The sequence below is a fragment of the Scyliorhinus torazame genome, chromosome 16, assembly GCF_047496885.1.
Source record: "Scyliorhinus torazame isolate Kashiwa2021f chromosome 16, sScyTor2.1, whole genome shotgun sequence".
NCBI lineage: Eukaryota > Metazoa > Chordata > Chondrichthyes > Carcharhiniformes > Scyliorhinidae > Scyliorhinus > Scyliorhinus torazame.
In genome coordinates, this window is record NC_092722.1 from 10,157,143 (window position 1) to 10,177,866 (window position 20,724).

Consider the following 20,724-nt stretch of genomic DNA (forward strand, 5'->3'; position numbering starts at 1 on the left):
AGGAGAGGCTGGATAGACTGGGACTTTTTTCCCTGGAGCGTAGGAGGCTTAGGGGTGATCTTAGAGGTCTATAAAATAATGAGGGGCATAGATAAGGTAGATAGTCAACATCTTTTCCCAAAGGTAGGGGAGTCTAAAACTAGAGGGCATAGGTTTAAGGTGAGAGGGGAGAGATTCAGAAGGGCCCAGAGGGGCAATTTCTTCACTCAGAGGGTAGTGAGTGTCTGGAATGTGCTGCCAGAGGTAGTAGTAGAGGCGGGTACAATTGTGTCTTTTAAAAAGCATTTAGATAGTTACATGGGTAAGATGGGTAGAGGGTTATGGGCCAAGTGCGGGCAACTGGGACTAGTTTAATGGTAAAAACTGGGCGGCATGGACTGGTTGGGCCGAAGGGCCTGTTTCCATGCTGTAAACATCTATGATTCTATGATCTCAAACCACCGTGCCAGTGGATTCTGGTACTCGACTGCTCAGTAGTTTATTTACTGCCCAGCCCCAATTGATTTTGTTTTAATTTTTTTTTTTTTTTTTTAAATTGAGTCCCAATTCTTTTTTTTCCCCAATTAAGGGGCAATTTAGCGTGGTCAATCCACCTACCCTGTACATCTTGTGGGTTGTGGGGGTGAGACCCACGCAGACAAGAGGAGAATGTGCAAACTCCACACGGACAGTGACCTGGAGCCAGGATCGAACCCAGGATCTCAGCGCTGTGAGGCGGCAGTGCTAACCACTGTGCCACCGTCACTCTTTCTCTCTTTCCCCCCCCCCCCTAAAATTGATTTTGTAGTTCAAAAAACCTTTGATGACCACTCCAGGACAAGAGGAGCTATTTACAGGTTAAGTCAGGTAGAAGCACTCAGCGTCTGTTCCTAAAGAACATTCAACCAGTGGTCCTCATCACACCAACCCTCAAAGAAGCAGATTTATTTATTTGATTTGGTTTTACTGTCACCTGTACCGAGGTACAGTGAAAAGTACTGTTCTGTGTCCAGTGCAGACAGATCATTAAACATAGGGCACACATAAATACACAATGTAAATACATAGGCACAGGTGTGTTGTACTCCTCAATAGAGAAGGTGTGAGAAGAGATCAGACAAATCCATAAGAGGGTCATTCAGGAGTCTAACAGCGGGGAAGAAGCTGTTTTTGAACCTATTAGTGCATGTTCTCAGACTTTTGTATGTCCTGCCCGACGAAAGAAGTTGGAAGAGTGAGTAAGCCGGGTGGGAGGAGTCTTTGATTATGCTGCCCGCTTTCCCCAGGCAGCAGGAGGTGCAGACAGTCTATTAAAGATATTCTCAACTTAAGCGCACATTCCCTGGGTTCAACTACTCAAGTCTACTTATTGAAGTCCTACTTCCACAACTGTAATTATAGACCAATCAAATTACTGAAAGGAAAATACATCCCTTAACAAATCGGAGCATGTAATTTGTGTGAACATTTTTGACTTTTTCCATCAAGGTTGCGACTATTTAACTGCCTCAGCTCCCCCCGCACGTTCACCCACCAAACCAAGCCTTGCTCAATCTTTCTCCATCCCATGACGTACCCTTGGCCTGCCTTTTCTGCTGCTCCTTAATGAGTAACAACAAAATTATGGGATGGTGTTTCTGGCAAGGCCAGCATTTATTGCCCATCACTAGCCGCCCACCCCCCCCCCCCCAGAGATTGTAGCTTACTGTCACTTTCTTCAACTGCTGCAGTCCATGTATGAAAGTACTTAAGCTGTGTTGTTCAGAAGTTCCAGCACTTTGACTTAGCAGCAATGAAGTATTACGATCCCAGATCAGACCCCAGTGGCTGCTGGAATACTGGGCCGAAACCTCCAATATTTTAGTTTATTGGTAAGATTATGTGGAAAGAATGATTCGCTCCAGGAGTGATTGCATGAGGAAATAGGGCTTTGGTATTTCCAAATACAATATTAAAACTTCACACCCAAAAAGAACAGCTTAAAATTAATCCTTAATACAACTACTCAGTTTCCCATTAATGAACAAGATACATAAAGCTCTCAATCGATCTTAGGGCACAGAGTAATATTTGTTTTACAAAACAGATTTGGCCCTGGTTAGAACCCCTTCAGACTCTGGCTGAAGCTGGTTCTGTCTTGCGTGCTTCAGTCTCTTCCTTGTCCCCAAACAAGACTGCTCTGTTTTTCTTTAACATGTTATTACTCTTTCATCTTTTCTAAATAAATATATATTTAGAGTACCCAATTTATTATTTCCAATTAAGGGGCAATTTAGCGCGGCCAATCCACCTAGCCTGCATATCTTTGGGTTGTGGGGGCGAAACCCACACAAACACGGGGAGAATGTGCAAACTCCACACGGACAGTGACCCAGGGCCAGGACCGAACTGGAGTCCTCAGTGCCGTGAGGCAGCAGTGCTAACCACTGCACCACCGTGCCGCCCCTTGTTACGCTTTCATAAACTATCCTACTGAAAGAGAGTTGTGGACTCAGGGTCAGGCAGATCAGAATGCAGATCCGCACTTTCCCAAAGCTTCTTCAAGACTAACTGCCTTCCTGGGTTCCACCCAGCAATGACCTAATTCCCCCCCCATGCTTAAAAACAAATTCTCTCTGCAGGCTGCAAATCACATCAACTCCCCAGGGACTTCCCCAGTCAAACCACATTCCGCTCACCTGCTGTTTCTTCAAAGTTCCCAGGCCTTTGCAAAGCAAAAATCAGTTTTACAAACATGACCACTACAGTCAAACACACTATAACCCCAGACTTTTAACCCTTGAAAAGAGTGTCCCAATATTCCTAAAATCGTCCATTCACAGAAGGAGCGGCACTTGTATTTCTACATCAGAACGGTCTGCAACTTGGGAGATGGTGGTGCTACCATATACCTGCTGCCCTGGTTAGGTGGAGATGTTACCAAAATGCCTTGGCGACATGGTACACACTGCAGCCATGTTGCTCCAATGAAGGAGTTGGATGTTGGCAGATGGCGTGCCAATCATGTAGGTTCCTTTGGTCTGATGGTGTGGAGTAGCTGGAGTTGCAGCCATTCGGCAAAGAGGAGCATTCCTGACTTTTTCCTTGCAGAGGAGTATGAGTCAGGTGGTGAGTCATTTCCCAGGAATGTCCACCTCCAACCTGCTCTTGCAGTGACAGTATTTATGCAGCTGGAAGTTCCCATCCTCAGTGACTGCCAGATGTGGTTGCCAATACAGATTTAGAGCACAGAACAAGCCATCCAGCCCAATGGGTTCATACTGGAACTTGCTTCATACAAGCCTCTTCCCATCCAGCTTCACCTAACCCACACATCCTCACTTTCACACGTGTGGTCCCTTCATCCTAGCAGCAGCCATGAATTCCTCTACAAGACTAAAGTTATCACCATCATCTTTGGCCCCAGCCACAAATTTAATAAGCCCCACATTCCATTCCAGCCACTGTCTCGGGCAAAACCCATACCACCGACAACCTCGTCAACAAATTCAGTCACAGTTAATGATCCCATATTCTCTCCACCAAAGGCTGTCTCCTTCCAGGACATTACCCAACCTGGTGTCCTCGATAACACATTCCATATCCAATTGTACCAATGTTATCCCAAGTCAGACTCCCATCACCAAACTGAATCAATTCAAAACACAGCTGCCTGTACCCTATATTCCTCAGTATCCCCTTGTGTTCAGCATTCATGCCTACATCCTCGGAAGCTTTATCTGCATTGAAAATAAAAGTGGTTTCATCCTTCGTATCCCTTCGCCGCCCAAGCTTTTGCAAGGGCAATCTGCAGCGAGAGAGAGAGCGAGCAAGAGAAAACAAACAAATCTGTAACACCAGACACCAGCTGGGAGACCCAGTAACCAACCAGGAACGGTCAGAAGGAAGGAGCTGTCCAGGTGACTGTCTGACCGACACATTCTGATTGCAAGATCGGGAAGAAAGCCAACGCCCTGGAACAAACCCTGTCTGCAAAGCCAGTCAAGTGGGCTCCAGTTAGCCAAGAGAGCTACAGCAGTCAATGGTTTAAAAATAAATCACTAATTTCCAATGACAAAGAAAAAAAAAGACTTGTTTAACACAAGCGGATGCCGAGTGTTACTCTCCCTCTACTACAACTGAGACAGCAGCATCTGTAACCGAGACAGCAGTGTTGGGAACACTCTTGAACATCCTGTAAAGAGCCTCTTGCCGGGAAAGAAAGAGGGAAGGTGACAAAACTAGACAAACATCTTAGCAGTCATAGCCCCAGTACAATTAGAGTGGTTAGATCTATACCGCAGCCAAAAATATGTAGATACACTTTTCAGAACTTGAACAGTGAGAACTAAATGACCCCATTTGCTTATAATCTTAGTATAGCAGGCAAAGTAATATGCCTTGCAGTACTCTCCTGCACTGCCTCTCAGCCACTAAGTATTTTCACAAGACTGGAATAATCATCACGGCCTCAAGTTCCCAAGATAGGAAACGGAGGTAGGCCAGAAACTGGAATGGAGGGAAGAAGGAGAATAAAAGAAAACATCCTGCAGATATATACACTCCTGCCAAAGATAAGGTACAGACAAGAACTCCACAGCCACAAACCCAGGGTCAGCGACTGCAAAACCTCGGAAATCTTCACCTTCATCGCCTCGTCCTACATAATATAATAATAATCACTTATTGTCAGAAGTAGGCTTCAATGAAATTACTGTGAAAAGCCCCTAGTCGCCACATTCCGGCACCTGTTCGGGGAGGCCGGTATGGGAATTGAACCCGCGCTGCTGGCATTGTTCTGCATTACAAACCAGCTGTATAGCCCACGGTAATGCAGAACAATGCCAGCAGTGCGGCATTGACATACACTGTTCATTCTCACTCCAACCAGCGCGTCGCTGTCAATCGGTTCAGCACAAGTGGTATTAAAACATCTTCGCTCACCCGACTTCCCCCTCAGTTTAAAATATCTTGTTCCAGTCTCTCGAGAGCCCAAAAAAAAAAAAAAAAATCAGACACCTGTGTTGAAGCTGGAAATCCAAGTAATTTAAACGTCACAAACTCAACAACTGATTGAATGGTCCTCGGGCTCTTCACAGAATTTGCTCCGCTTGGTGACAAGATACAACCCGCACATTGTGCCTCCACCCATAGTATGGGAGATTTTCCAAAGTGGAAATAGACTCGAATGTCAGTCTGCGCTTCAGATTCAAGTAAGTCACTCCCTCAAGGTACGTGATTTTAGTTCACGATAGCGTGACTCAAATGACGCAAAAATAATATTGCCGCGAGATCGGAACAGTGAACTTCGAATACCTATTTCTTCAACAGCAAACCAAGGTACCTCCAGAGGGGAGACATCCAGACTCAAAACGTTAGCTCCCTTTTCTCTCCACAGATGCTGTCAGACCTGCTGAGATCGCCCAGTATTTTCTGTTTTTGTTTCAGATTCCAGCACCCGTAGTAAATTGCTATTATCCAGATGAGGGGAGACTTGCTACAAATCATTAAGCCACTTTATCCCACACTTTTACGTGGACAGCTTCTGTACAGGTTAAGTTAGAGGTTACAATTTCGGAATATCAATTAAATAAATTAAACCACTAGGCTACTCCAATAAAATAAGCAAAATACTACGGATGCTGGAATCTGAAACGAGAACAGACGACACCATCAGGTCCGGCAGCATCTATTTTGAGAGAAACTCATCTTCAACTTGAGGAAAAGTGGTCAGAACGTTCTGAAAACAGTATTAAAAGCATTGCACGCATTCACCATTGTACCAACTAACATCATGGTGACAACATTGCACAGTCGCTGGAAACCTGAAGCAAGAAAATGTTGGAAATACTCTGGTCAGGCAACATCGGTGGAGAGAAAGAGGGAGTTAATAGTGCGGGATTCTCCAGTTCCACCCTCCCAGAGACCAGAAATGCCCACCCAGGACGGTTCGTCAAATTTTTCTGTCCTAACCCCCCTCCCCCCATCACCCACAATGATTCCTGCGGTGGGCAGGACTAGAAAATGTACTCAATGAACAAAACCCTTCAACAATGATAAATGAAAATGATAATTACTTATTGTCACAAGTAGGCTTCTAATGAAGTTACTGTGAAAAGCCCCTAGTCGCCACATTCCAGCGCCTGTTAGGGGAGGCTGGTACGGGAATTGAACCGTGCTGTTGGCCTGCCTTGGTCTGCTTTCAAAGCCAGCGATTTAGCCCGGTGCTAAACAGAACAGAGGAAAGTTAGAAATGTGATTAGTCTCAAGCAAGTGGAAGTGGGGAGGGAGAACAAAACGGAAAACGGTCTCTAACTGGAGGGCACGAGAGATTAAATGGAAAAACTTTTCATGGTATCAGGGGTTATGGGGAGAATGGAGATGAGAAAATATCAGCCATGATTGAATGGCGGAGCAGACTCGATGGGCCGAGTGGCCTAATTCTGCTCCTATGTCTTATGGTCCATGAAACAAATTGGAAGTTATATCCAGATTAGCGGAGGCACAGTGGCTAGCACTGCTGCCTCACAGCACCAGGGACCCGGGTAACTGTGCGGAGCCTGCATGTTCTCCCCGTGGCTGCGTGGGTTTCCTCCGGGTGCTCCGGTTTCCTCCCACAGTCCAAAGATGTGCAGGTTAGGTGGACTGGCCATGATCAATGTGTGGGGGTTGATGCAAACTCAACGGGCCGAATGGCCTCCTTCCTGCACTGTCGGCATTCTGTAGGCATGATGGCTGCAAGGCAGCCACATGCAAAACAGAGAACGGAAGAGCCAAGATGGAGGCACAGGTTAAGACACAAAATCGTTAAGCTCGAGAGTCAGGAAACGTTTCTTCAAAATGCCAAGACAAAAAGGCTCATGTGTTAGAGGGTGAGTAAATCCTCACACGGATTCAGCACCACAATATTCTTCAGTTTTGACGAGTCATCTCAATTCCCCGTGTAAGAAGCCGCACCGTCATAAAATCTATTATTCCAAGGCTCGCCACATATAAACATGGGTTCACATATGGCTTTAAAAAGGAGCAAGGAGATCAAGTGGCTTAATCTAACTGAACCAGTTAGAAACAACCTTTGCTGGACTGGTCAATCATTACAGTGACAAGCAAATAGATTGCATTAAAAAAAAAGTGTTGCCAACGGGCTCAATTCTTGTGAGGCACAACCATTAACACAAGGTTAAATCGCAGGAGGAAATGTCAGCTCGGGCGGACATTCCAATTCTGGTGGAAAGTAATGCAAATTACATTACACAATTATCAGGCAACAGAAATTACAAGGAGAGCACGGGCTCTTGTGCAAGACAGAAAAATAATCCCCAACTAACTGCTATTATACAATCGGAGGCTGCTTGTGTAAACCAGTCATGGGGGAAAGTGAATCATAGAAATTACAGTGCAGAAGGAGGCCATTCGGCCCATCGAGTCTGCACCGGCTCTTGGAAAGAGCACCCTACCAAGGTCCACACCTCCATCCTATCCCCATAACACAGTAGCCCCACCCAACACTAAGGGCAATTTTGGACACTAAGGGCAATTTATCATGGCCAATCCACCTAACCTGCACATCTTTGGGCTGTGGGAGGAAACCGGAGCACCCGGAGGAAACCCACGCACACACGGGGAGAATGTGCAGACTCCGCACAGACAGTGACCCAAGCCGGGAATCGAACCTGGGACCCTGGAGCTGTGAAGCAATTGTGCTATCCACAATGCTACCGTGCTGCCCCAAGTGCCTTTGTTCTGAAAAGCAATGACCAAGCTATAAAATCCATTCTAAAAACTAACCCGTCAGTTTCAATTCCATCACTTTCTGCATGGCTGCATGCAGGTTTACTCACAACTCCCTGCACAGCTTGTAAAGGACAACATATCTCTCAACGGGAATTTTGGCTACATTGCCGTTTTATCGATTCTGTAGTCATCCTTCCACAGAAACACCAACTTGTAGCCCATCTATCATCCTCCCTCACCAGAATGGACTGGTTAAGTTCCAGCCTTGCACATCAAAACACAGTCAGTCGAAAAAAGTAGTCGGATAAGGAAATTGCATCAGTCAATATTGAAGGACTATTCATTTCCTCCCGTCTGGTGACTCCTGCAACAAGTGCACCGTCCACTGTGAAAGCCAGCTGGACAGACTCCGAGCGCTGCAAATACCCTCAGTAGCAATGGAATTGTGAAAGAGGGTCCCCGCATCTGCTGACCATTCAGCAACTCCTGCTAACAAGGCCACACACAAAGCAGAATCACTATCGTGGTGGTGCTCAATGTCGCCCCTCACCAAAATGAAAACAAAACCATGTGAAGAAGAGGAAAATACCATATTTTCTGGAATGGTTATTTCAAAGAGTATCAAGTAAGGAGAGAGGGGAAGTCTTCAAATAAATTATCAATATGTCTGAATACAAACAGTATTGTGCGATCATTTGTTTCAAACGTTTATGGACGGCACAGAAGCACAGTGGTTAGCACTGTTGCTTCACAGCGCCAGGGACCGGGTTTGATTCCCAGCTTGGGTCACTGTCTGTGCGGAGTCTGCACGTTCTCCCAGTGTCTGCGAAAGACGTGATTGTTAGCTGATTTTCACATTCTGAATTCTCCCTCCGTGTACCTGAACAGGCGCCAGAATGTGGTGACTAGAGGCTTTTCACAGTAACTTCATTGCAGTGTTAATGCAAGCCTACTTGCGACACTAATAAAGATGATTATTTTATTCAGCAATTTTCAAATCGAATTACAATTAAACTAAATATTTGATGCATAGAGAGCATGGAATCTTTCTAAATCAATGGTTCAAACCTAATTGAAGAGTAAGCAGCGGCCAGTTAAAGCAGTGATCGTGAACCTAGGCTAGCGAGTGGGCCCCTGGTTTAAATAGGGCTTGTTGACTAGCTATGGCCCTGTGAATAAGGGTAAATACTTCATAGCAAGTTACAGAAAATGCTGAATCATTTGTATGTTTATATAGAACTATCAATTTCAAAAATGGTAAAAAATATTTACACTTTAGACACAGCACAGTCAATGTTGTGAGCAATCAGCAAGTGCCTTACTTCACTTGCTTTATGTGCACATCACTTCAGCCATACCGGTAGGAAAAAAAAACCAACGCAAGTCACCAAAATGTGAACAACCGTCAACAGCAAAATGTTTCCATGGGCCACACTCCAGAACCCAGGTGGGCCACATGGTTGCCCGCAACTGATTTAATGGCATTGGTAATTGGCAAGTTCTCCCTACCTGAACCATAACTGGTTAAAAAATAGACAAACACAAAATCAAAAGCAGAGAGGCCCAGAGAACAATATGGCAGCAGATGCTTATCAGCTTTGCAACTGTCTCTTCTAGGAGGATGCGGTTATTCCAGTTTAAATTAACAAAAAAGTCTTCTGTCTGATCGCTCATCTATCCCACAGACATAAAAGCACATTTGCTTCAAGGCAGTCAAAGGGTTATGCCCACAGTCCTGCCCACACTGAATAGCTCCTGAATGGTGTCCAACAGATTTAAGGAAACACCACAAGTTCTAGTTTTGCTGTTAGCAGTGGGACTTTCCACAACAGGATTGAATAGTGTCTGAAGCTAACAGCATCACACCACAATACTGCACATTATTAAATTACACAAATGCATTTGTTCACTAGTTTATCAGTTTCTGAAAATAATCATCTTGAAAGAATTGCTGCACCACCAAAGGAAATCAAAGGAAAGTGATTAATTAAAGTTCTAAATCATTTTACAGGTTCCTCAGCATGTCACTGAAAAACAGGAGCTGCAAAAATCCTTCCTAGATGCACCGACAGTGCAAAAGGAGGCCACCGGCCCTTGGAAAGAGCCCAATACCGAATCCCACACCTCCACCCTATCCCCGTAACCCCACCTAATCGTTGGACACTAAGGGGTAATTTAGCATGGCCAATCCACCCAAGCTGCACATCTTTAGACTGTGGGAAGAAACCAGAACACCCAGGAGGAAACCCACGCAGACACGGGGAAAACGTCCAAACTCCACACAGACGTTCACCCAAGGCCAGAATTGAACCCTGGAGCTGGGAGGCAGCAGTGCCAATGTGCCGCCCTGGATCAATCAACCAAATAAAAACATTTAAATCCTGGTTTCATTGAGCCAAGCTGGAATAAAATCTGGACATGGTTTCTGTAGAAACCATGCCCAGGATTGATTTTTAACCATGCCACAGCTCATTACCAAATACAGGTTTGTGTGTTGCCTTTACCACAAAGGCCGAATTTCAGCCAAGGCGACAGTAGGTTGGTACCCCTCCCTTCTGGTTACAGCAGGTCAACTGACCATTCACAGCCAGGTGGCAATGTGGGGGTTGCATTTAGAGACAAAGTCGCCTGGGCCCATACTGCTACAAGTGACTGGGGTGGATTCGAATGCACTAAATTTGGGCCCTGCCTAATCATCATTAAGGCAAAGGACCACATGCCAGAAACACATATGGAGAGAGAGATGGGTGCGAGAGAGAGATGGGTGCGAGAGAGAGATGGGTGCGAGAGAGAGATGGGTGCGAGAGAGAGATGGGTGCGAGAGAGAGATGGGTGCGAGAGAGAGATGGGTGCGAGAGAGAGATGGGTGCGAGAGAGAGATGGGTGCGAGAGAGAGATGGGTGCGAGAGAGAGATGGGTGCGAGAGAGAGATGGGTGCGAGAGAGAGATGGGTGCGAGAGAGAGATGGGTGCGAGAGAGAGATGGGTGCGAGAGAGAGATGGGTGCGAGAGAGAGATGGGTGCGAGAGAGAGATGGGTGCGAGAGAGAGATGGGTGCGAGAGAGAGATGGGTGCGAGAGAGAGATGGGTGCGAGAGAGAGATGGGTGCGAGAGAGAGATGGGTGCGAGAGAGAGATGGGTGCGAGAGAGAGATGGGTGCGAGAGAGAGAGATGGGTGCGAGAGAGAGAGGCTGGTGGGTGAGAGAGAGGGAGAGAGAGGTGAGAGAGAGAGAGAGAGAGGTGAGAGTGAGATCATTCAGATCCAGACAATTAATGTTTCAAAAATGGGACAATTTTTGCAGCAGTTCTCAAGTACATAGTTTAACTGGGGACGGGGTCAGATGACGGACCATTACAAGACAACAAATGGAGCATCTTTTTTAGAATATCAGCACTGGAAAAATCTCCCGCAGCATTGTTTAAAGCAATTTACGGCTAGAAGCATTACACCGCACATAGCACAATGTACTATTCTGTTGCAAAGATGAATCACTCTTTAAACAATAAAATGAAGATCAGGACCAGCAAAAAACCCTTGTGCATCAGCACCACATTTGATTAAGTCTCGCAAGTATGCTTCATTTGTCCGGAATGATGTCCCACTCACTGCATTCCTTCAGTCCTCAACTCCACACCAGTAGCATTAGTTCATGTCTCCAATTGCCAAATAGATTCTGTAGGCTCAAGGTTCATTGAAACATAATCAATGATCACAGAAGATAAAATACAAAGAAAAGGATCTGATTTAGCTCAAGGCCAACATGGATTCATAACCAAGACTAATACACCACTGACACAAATTATGACAAAATCTTGCAAAGCGAAACCTGAGCCCAGAGTTATGTCGGAGAAATCTCAGCAAAGGCTCATTTATCATGCAAGTGATGCAAGCTAGGCATCACCGCATCGACTATCTCTGTGCACCAGCAACTCCCAAACCACCATGCTGTCCTACATCAGCAACTCCCAAACCACCATGCTGTCCTACATCACCCACCCAGCATCAGTCTCAAAGCAAAGTACGGCCAAATTACCCGACTGCTCCTTTCAATCTGAACTTTAGGATAGATTTGGCTCGAGCGGTTACTCCAATGCAGACTCCTGTGGCTAACCCAACCTGCTTTCTCACATTCATCTCCCCAGTACATCCAGCCTTCTGACCCCATGCACACTTAAAATTTGTTTTTGCTGTTCAAGCAGCTTCGACTGGGCTTGAGACTCCAACTTGCAATGACCGACAAAAAAAAAAAGTGCTTTGGACCAACGCAACATGAGACATGTTAGACTTGCCAGGTGACCCCACCAGGTAAGGTGGATTGGCCATGCTAAATTGCCCTCAAGTGTCCAAAATTGCCCTTAGTGTTGGGTGGGGTTACTGGGTTATGGGGACAGGGTGGAGGTGTGGACCTTGGGTAGGGTACTCTTTCCAAGAGCCGGTGCGGACTCGATGGGCCGAATGGCCTCCTTCCGCGCTGTAAATTCTGTGATGATCTGACAAGAACCATTGAAATATTTCTCATGAACCTTTCAGATTACCGTGAAATCTGTTTGAAGTGGGGACAGTGATGCACAATGGCAGGCCCTGGGAGTTTCTCGGAAACCTTTTGTTTTTGGTTGCGGGGAAATGTTGGTATTATGGCTGACGCCGTCAATGACACCATGCGCTTCCATTTTAAATAAAATCTTGGACCTTGGAAGGCCCTCATCGCCAGCATTGCAATGAAATCAAATAACATCGCCCTCGCGATGGGCCGAAAGGTCTTTTGCCGCAAAACCCATGGCTCATAGGGAATGTCATTTCGACAAACCCACATGCATACCGTGCAGCTGGAATGACCCATCGGTGCACGTTACTTCAAGCAAGAGGTGGGATACATTTTCGTGACCGGCCTCAGCTATAGGAGTGGAAATCAAAAATCAGGATTGCGAAACAGCTTGAAGAGGCAGCAGAAATTTATTCAACCTTTTCGTCAGTCAGTGGAAACACGGATTCCGGAAAATCAAGAATGAGGAACGCTAAAGATCCGATTTCAAAAAAGAACAAATAAAAAGAGGTTGCATACAACAATTAATTGTAATATACCGTTTGGCAGAAGAAATACTGCTGCACTTGAACAGCAGAGATTTGCGTCAACTGTATGAGTAATACCATAAGCCATTATATTGGAGTTCTGTGGAATCAATTACATCCACGCAACTGGCTAATAGCTTTACATATAAAGCCAATAGCTTTACATAAAGCCAAGTCAAAAGGACAGACACCCTTGCAGTACTACACCCTAGTAACCCAAATTATTTTCTACTGCTGCATTAGTATTTTGAAAACACATTGCTGAAACTAAAGACAAGTCACATTTTGTGACTAACGACATTCCTTCAATCTGCCCTCACCAATATGATGATCAAATACAATTCAAATCACCATTTGTTTTTTAAATCATAATAATCTTTATTGTCACAAGTAGGGCGTACATTGCAATCAAGTTACTGTGAAAATCCCCTAGTTGCCTGGCGCCTGTTCTGGCACATGGAGGGAGAATTCAGAATGTCCAATTCACCTAACAGCACGTCTTTCAGGACTCGTGGGAGGAAACCGGAGCACCCGGAGGAAACCCACGCAGACACGGGGAGAACGTGCAGACTCCCCACAGACAGTGACCCAAGCCGGGAATCGAACCTGGGACCCTGGCGCTGTGAAGCAACAGTGCTAACCACTGTGCTACCCCCATTGAATCATTAGGTGTAGGAATACAAACTTTATCCAGCGTAAACCGAAGCTAAATTCAATAGCCTGCCTGCCTCAAAACAGAGTTCAATGTGATATTTGAGCAAGCGTGGCCAAGCATTAAGATGGTCATGTCAATTTGGCCCTTGCGAGCTTGTTACTCTAGGGTTTAGGGAATGAATGCACAGCATCACTTATAATGGTGACAAGCTGACCTGACATCCAGTGATTTAATTATAAAAGCTGCCAGGGGGCTTCCTACTTCACTACTTCCTACGGTCCTACTTTCGCTTGAACCTCACAGCCTTCAGGAAAACAAGCCGGCAATAACGTTTTCGGAATACACACACACACCCTCTATCATAGAAACCAGCAGCACAAAGTTTCCCCCATTCACATCCCAAAAACCCTGTAATGAAGGTGCATGTTAGACAACATCTCATTTACCATCATCCATAAATCAAATCATTCTAGTCTGCAGCCATGACTTTGCATTTTAAAGCAGCCATGTGTAGAGAATTTCATAGAATTGAAAGTATTTTGAAAAACGCAAAGTGACTGGGGCTCCATGTTTGAATATTGCTACTCGAGTTAGTTTGCTTCTTCCTTATCGCCATGGATGACATTTCGGAATCAAGCCTCGAGTCTAGACAGAGCAGATGCTGGAATGTGCCAAAGAAGTGCATTTCTCTTACTCCCAACAGCAGCTCAAACCTCAATAGCAGCCCCATAAATACGAAGGATGCCACGGAGCCACCCAGAGAGGTGGCCTCCCTCTGTTCCCACAAACAACCCTGGGTTCCACTGGACTCCAAGCAGTCAACAGCCAAGTAGCAGCTCAAACACAGGCCAAGGATTGAGACCGACAATCAGTAGCCACGAGGAACCTGGTCACCTGCACGTACCGTCCCCAAACAGGTAGCAGAAAATAAGTGGGACACTCAGGCTTGCTCTTATTTGAACTGGTTCATTAATTTGCACCAAACACCAACGCTGACAGTGTTCAATGAGTACAGACAGACCGAACAGACAAAACCCCACTGGCTTCAGATATACTTTGTGCATGTCCAGAGTTTTTAAAAAACATGTCAATAAACCTCAGTCAGTTTTGGTTTCCACAGTAAATGAAATGAAATGAAATGAAAATCTCTTATTGTCACAAGTCGGCTTCAATGAAGTTAGTGTGAAAAGCCCCTAGTCGCCACATTTCGGCGCCTGGTCGGGGGGGGGGGGGGGAATTGAACCCGCGCTGCTGGCCTGCTTTCAAAGCCAGCGATTTAGCCCTGAGCTAAATCCAATGGACTTGGCATTCCCTTCCTCAAATGGGTATCGGAGGCATACTGTATCCTGGAATAGGCAATATGCTTTATTGCATCAGACTCGATACAGTACCTACTTCTTTCTTGCCCATTTCCAAATAAAACTAGAAGATGTTGAAAAACAAGTCAATCCACATCAGAGAGACGAATAAGGCGGTTAGCATTTTGGATTGATTTCCAGTTTTATCCAACCAGAGATGTTCACACACACACACACACACACACACACTACACGATCAAAATGAATTCCTCTGGTCATCATCACCTTACCGATATGCAAATTGGCTTCTGCATTGTGACTGTACTTCACAGAAGCACGTTACTGACTTAAGCACTGTGATGCCCCAAGGTCATGAAAGACAGGACATAAACGGAACAGTTTAACAGTGTATGCCATTCTAAGAAAATACCTTGCCTACACTCACACAACATAGGTGCTTAACAACAACAATCAACACTGAGTAACCAAGTAAAGCAAAGCACTGAGCCATAAAGCACTCCTGCTGCTTTGTGTTATCATTCATTCACGCAGACAAAAAGGTTAAAGTGCATGAACATAAAGATCACAGTATTATTTATTGATCAGACGTGGCAAACTGCATTTCTAGATTCCCAATTATTCGCCTGGGGCAAGTGACGAACTTAACTCTCATCTAAAATAGGATTCTCTGATGATTTCCATTAGTTGAACCCCAAACACAGTTATTTGCATGTGATCCAATAGGAACAGAGAAACTGAAGACATCAAGTTGAAGTCCAAAGAGGTGCAGGCTAGGTGGATTGACCATGATGATATGGGGTTAGGGCCTAGGTAGAACGCACTTCCGGAGGGTCAGGACCAAACGGCCTCCTTCTGCACTATATGATCACACGGATAGCAGAACGCAAGTAGGCCAAGACTACAGTCAGATATATCACAGGTTGGCGCGGGACTGGGGCAGAATCCATAAGTTGAACTTGTCTAGGCTGGTGGAGCAAATGAGGAGCGAGTTTCAGAGATGGGATGCTAGCAGGGAGAGTACAGACGGTGAAGGTGACGATCCTCCAGAGATTCCTGTTTATTTTTCAGTGTCTCCCTATTTTCATTCCGCGGTCCTTCTTTAAAAAGGATCAATAAAATCATCCTGGGATTTGTTTGGGCGGGGAAGTCCCCGCGGGTAAAGAGGGGGATGCTGGAGCGGAACCGTAGCGAGGGGGGACTGGCGTTGCCGAACCTCAGCAACTACTACTGGGCGGCTAACATAGCCATGATAAGGAAATGGATGGTGGGTACGGGGTCGGTTTGGGTGCGGGTGGAGGCTGCTTCGTGCAGGGGCACCAGCTTGGCAGCCCTGGTCACGGCTCCTCTGCCGCTCCCGCCGGCCAGGTACTCCACCAGCCCTATAGTGGTGGCAGCTCTGCGGATTTGGGGCCAATGGAGGAAGCATGCGGGGGAAGTGGGAGTGTCGGCCTGGTCCCCAATATGCGACAACCACCGATTTGTCCCAGGGAAGATGGACGGCGGATTTGGAGGGGGGGGGGGGGGGGGGGGGGGGGGGGGAGGAGGATGGGCAACTTGTTCCTGGAAGGGAGCTTCACGAGCATGAGGGCGCTGAAGGAGAAGTTCGGGCTGGCAAGGGGAAATGACTTTTGGTACTTGCAGGTGCGGGATTTTGTACGCAGACAGGTCCCATCCTTTCCACGCCTTCCACCACTGGGGATCCAGGACAGGGTAGTTTGCAGGGGGGAGGTAGGAGAGGGGAGTGTCTCGGATATTTATAAGGAGCTTATGGGAGTGGAGGACACAGGGACCGAGGAACTGAAACTCAAGTGGGAGGAGGAGCTTGGTGGGGAGTTGGAGGGAGGCGTATGGGCAGACGCTCTGAGGAGGGTAAATGCAACCGCAACATGTGCCAGGCTCGGCCTGATTCAGTTCAAGGTAGTTCACCGGGCCCACATGACGGTGGCCCGAATGAGTAAATTCTTTGGACTGGAAGACAAGTGTGCTAGATGTGCGGGAGGACCAGCGAACCATGTCCACATGTTCTGGGCGTGCCCAAAACTCAGGGGTTACTGGCAGGGATTTGCAGACGTCATGGGCCGGGTACTGAAAACAAGGGTGGCGATGAGTCCAGAGGTGGCGATTTTTGGGGTGTCGGGAGGACCCGGGAGTCCAGCAGGGGATAGAGGCCGACGTTGTGGCCTTTGCTTCCCTGGTAGCCGTGCGACGAATACTGTTGGCCTGGGAGGGACTCAAAGCCCCCCCAAAAGACCGAAGTATGGCTGTCGGACATGGCAAGTGTTCTCGGCTTGGAAAAAAAAAATCAAGTTCGCCTTACGAGGATCACTATCGGGGTTCGCCGACTTCTTCGCGGGGAACTAATTGTCAGCGGGGGGGGCGGGGGGTAGAATAGTGTAGAGTGGAAGAATAGGGGGGTCTATTTGCTAGAGAGGAACGGTTATTTGCACTATGTTTTTGTAATTGAGATTTGCACACTAATGTATATTGTTACTGTTTACAATGCCAAAAATACGTCAATAAAATTGTTTGTTAAAAAGATATGTCACAGGTTAGAGCCACAACATAAACACGATACATAATTAAGACAATACAATCAGCTCACAAGGGGTTAATACAACTTGGAGAATGGTACACACAGGGACTTTTGGATCAGTGCGGTGCGTTCTTTGATAACCCGCCAGATGTGATGTATGCGGATAACGCAAATCCGCGTTCATGCATAGAATTTGGATTTTCTGCCAGAACTAAAATGGAGCAAACAACTGGAGCTGTGATTTCTGCATGGAATGCGATCTGTTTTATATATCCAAGCCCTGATGCAAAGATAGTTAACAGATACCATACCATGTGAGGCGAGGGATCCTGCACTATTGAGAAGGGGGAAGCGTTAATATGTTGATGTTCACCATTCCTTCCATACAAGTCCCTTGTCTATTTCACTCATCAATCCACACATTCATCTCAAACAACCTGTTGCAGCTGCCAAGTAACTTTCTGACTTACAAAAAATCCATTTAGGGCAGATGTTTCCTCCTGCAGTACAGACTGTCAAGGTCCAATTGTACAACCAATTCTGCGTATTGGTTATGAAGAGAAATGACATGCATCTGCGAGACAAAGCTAGCCAAAACCAATTTGGCCCCAATGATCTGACATCACTAAATGATAAAACACAATCTCCCACATTCTGGTCTCAAGGACAAAAGGCTAGCCACTCATTCACGCACATGGTCTAAGCAATGCCATTATATGGCCAGAACCAACAGCACCCCAATGTTCCACACTTAGAAGCACAGCACAAGTGTACGCACAATCCTTTCAGGTTGGATTGGATTGGATTTGTTTATTGTCACGTGTACCGAGGTACAGTGAAAAGTATTTTTCTGCGAGCAGCTCAACAGATCATTAAGTACATGAGAAGAAAAGGGAATAAAAGAAAATACATAATAGGGCAACACAACATATACAATGTAACTACATAAGCACTGGCATCGGATGAAGCATACAGGGTGTAGTGTTAATGAGGTCAGTCCATAAGAGGGTCATTTAGGAGTCTGCATTTAAAATTCTCATCTTCAGTGCAATTATATGAGGTGTATTTTGGTGCACCAACGTAAAAGCAGTAGTACAGGGAACTGTACTGGCAATGTTACTGGGTTAATAAACCAGAGGCCCAGACTAATGTTCTCAGGACATGGGCCCAAATCCCACCAAGGCAGCTGGTGGAATTTGAAAGCCAGGAGTGGTCACGATAACTATCACTGGTTGTTATAAAAAATCCATCTGCTACACTTAATGACCTTTCAGGAAGAAAATCCTCCATCTGGTCTGACCTACAGGTGACTCCAGGCCACAGCTCTGATCAGCCCTCTGCAATGGCCTAACAAACTATTTAGTACCAAAGACAATTAGGGATGGGCAACAAATGTAGGCCCAACCCACGATGCCCAGTCCCATGTAAGAATTTTTTTTAAACTCAAGGCTCATGTACCAAGAGCCTAAAATGCGAAAACCTCCCTCCTGGAACATTTGAGCTCCCAATGCCTTATTTATTTCAATAAAAAGCTTGAATTAACATTTTCACTGGTCAAATTTAACTGCAATTTTTTAACACAACCATCACACAGCACAGTGAAAGAATACAACCCAATTAGATAGCCTAACCAGAATTGGATATTCTCATTCCTAGGAAATGTGCTTTTCAATATAGCCTGTGCGCCACTGGAAGAAATGCAACAGGCTGTGTTCCAAGGGAAAAAATTACTGCACCCAGGTCAGGGATCATGCCATATAAATGGCCCAAAAAAGGTACCCAGAAGTAGTACAATAGATCATCAAGTGCTGTCAATGCCAGTAATGTATGCATTCGCCTAGACATAGACCAAGACTACCACAGAAACCCCAGCACCACTTTGAGCAACACCCACTTCTTCCCTAGAGGGTTAATGTGCCTGGAAGTGATGGCATAGACAAATCACCCAGTTGCTACCATTACCTTCTATTAGTTCAAATATACCAGCAAATAAACAATGCAATGGGAAAAAAACAAGGCTGGATATTGACACGGGTATTAATTTCATTCAGGATGAGATATCAAAACCAAATAGTGATTCTTTGGGAGCAATTAGATTATTTCTGCTCTCTTTCACATTCACGAACCGAATAAGGGATATGAACTCTACAATGCCTTTCCAACATTCTTTCCCTCCTTCTCCCCTTGGTTCTCCACAGTCACACTATTTTTAGAAGCACTTAGCAGATCCAAGCAGTCTCCTATTTGCCAAAAATACAGAACAATTGCACAGTTTTATAAAAAACAACATAGGGTTTAGAAACTGCAGAGAGACATTTGCACGTCAAGAGAAAACAGCTGGAAAACCACTGACACACTGCAGTGAAGTCGAGGTTTGCAGTTCAGATTTGTTAAGTGTATGTTTAAAGAAGAGTTTTTAAAAGGTGTGGGTTATGAGGAGAGTGCCTGCACAAACCCCCCCTGCACACCAGCACAAACCCCCCCCGCCCCTGCACCAACCTCCCCTTGCCCACCAGCACAAAACCCCCCTTGCACACCAGCACAAACCCCCCCCCCCCTGCACACCAGCACAAACTCCCCCCCTGCACAAACCGCCCCCCCCCTGCACATCAGCACATCCCCCTACACAATCCCCCCTGCACACCAGCACAACCCCTCCCCCCTTTGCACACCAGCACAAACCCCCCCCCCCCCCCTTTGCACACCAGCACAACCACCCCACCCTGCACAGACACACACAGACTGGGGGAACGTGCTTGCCACTGGGCGGGCGAGGACTGGTTGCCAGGTGACTGGAATAACCCAGCCTGGATCTGGATCCCTCACACACACACAAACCCTGGGCGCATTCTTTGTGAATCAGCCTCCCCATGAAGGAGGGCGACAGCCCGGCTCCCATATTCCGGGTCACAAGTTCAGCTATCTTCAAACTCAAACTGGCTCCTGGTCAGATTGATTTAAAAAATTCACCAAAACAAAAACGGGAAGTTAATTTAGGAAGTTTGACAGAAACTTGATCGTTTTTAACCTGAACAAAAGCGAGATGATTTGACCCACCTCACACTCAGTTACACACTCACTCTGGAGCGAGCTCACTATTGCAGCCTGTGCTCAGGCAGCGCGGTTGTGGAAAGCAGCAGCATTAGGTGCTGACCCCGGCAGCGGGACATTCTCTCCACGAACCTCACTCAGGCTGCTGCCAGGTTACAATGTTGCTGCTGCCAGCGGATACATTCCCGCCGATACATTCCCCACATTGTTACCTCCGCAAGACTCCGAGTGCCCCAAGCTTCCCTTCCGCCAAAGAGTTGCTTCCTGCAGCAAAGCCCCGAGTCTCACTCACAGTTATGGCGGCAAACTTCCCCCGCGTCCCCTCTCCAGCTTTTATCCGCCTTCATCTAACTCCGCTAGACAGCGCCTCCCTCTCCCTCTCCCTCCCTCTCCCTCCTCCCAGC

The 20,724-nt window shown here is 46.3% G+C and overlaps 1 protein-coding gene across 1 annotated transcript in view; it reads right to left on the reverse strand.

The window, feature by feature from the left end:
* spsb1 (splA/ryanodine receptor domain and SOCS box containing 1) overlaps positions 1-20,519 on the reverse strand; it is a 113,352-nt gene extending 92,833 nt beyond the window's left edge. The window contains 1 exon segment of the mRNA XM_072477921.1: positions 20,327-20,519. The gene's annotated coding sequence lies outside the window, so the exon portion shown is untranslated.
* Between the last annotated feature and the right edge of the window lie 205 nt (positions 20,520-20,724).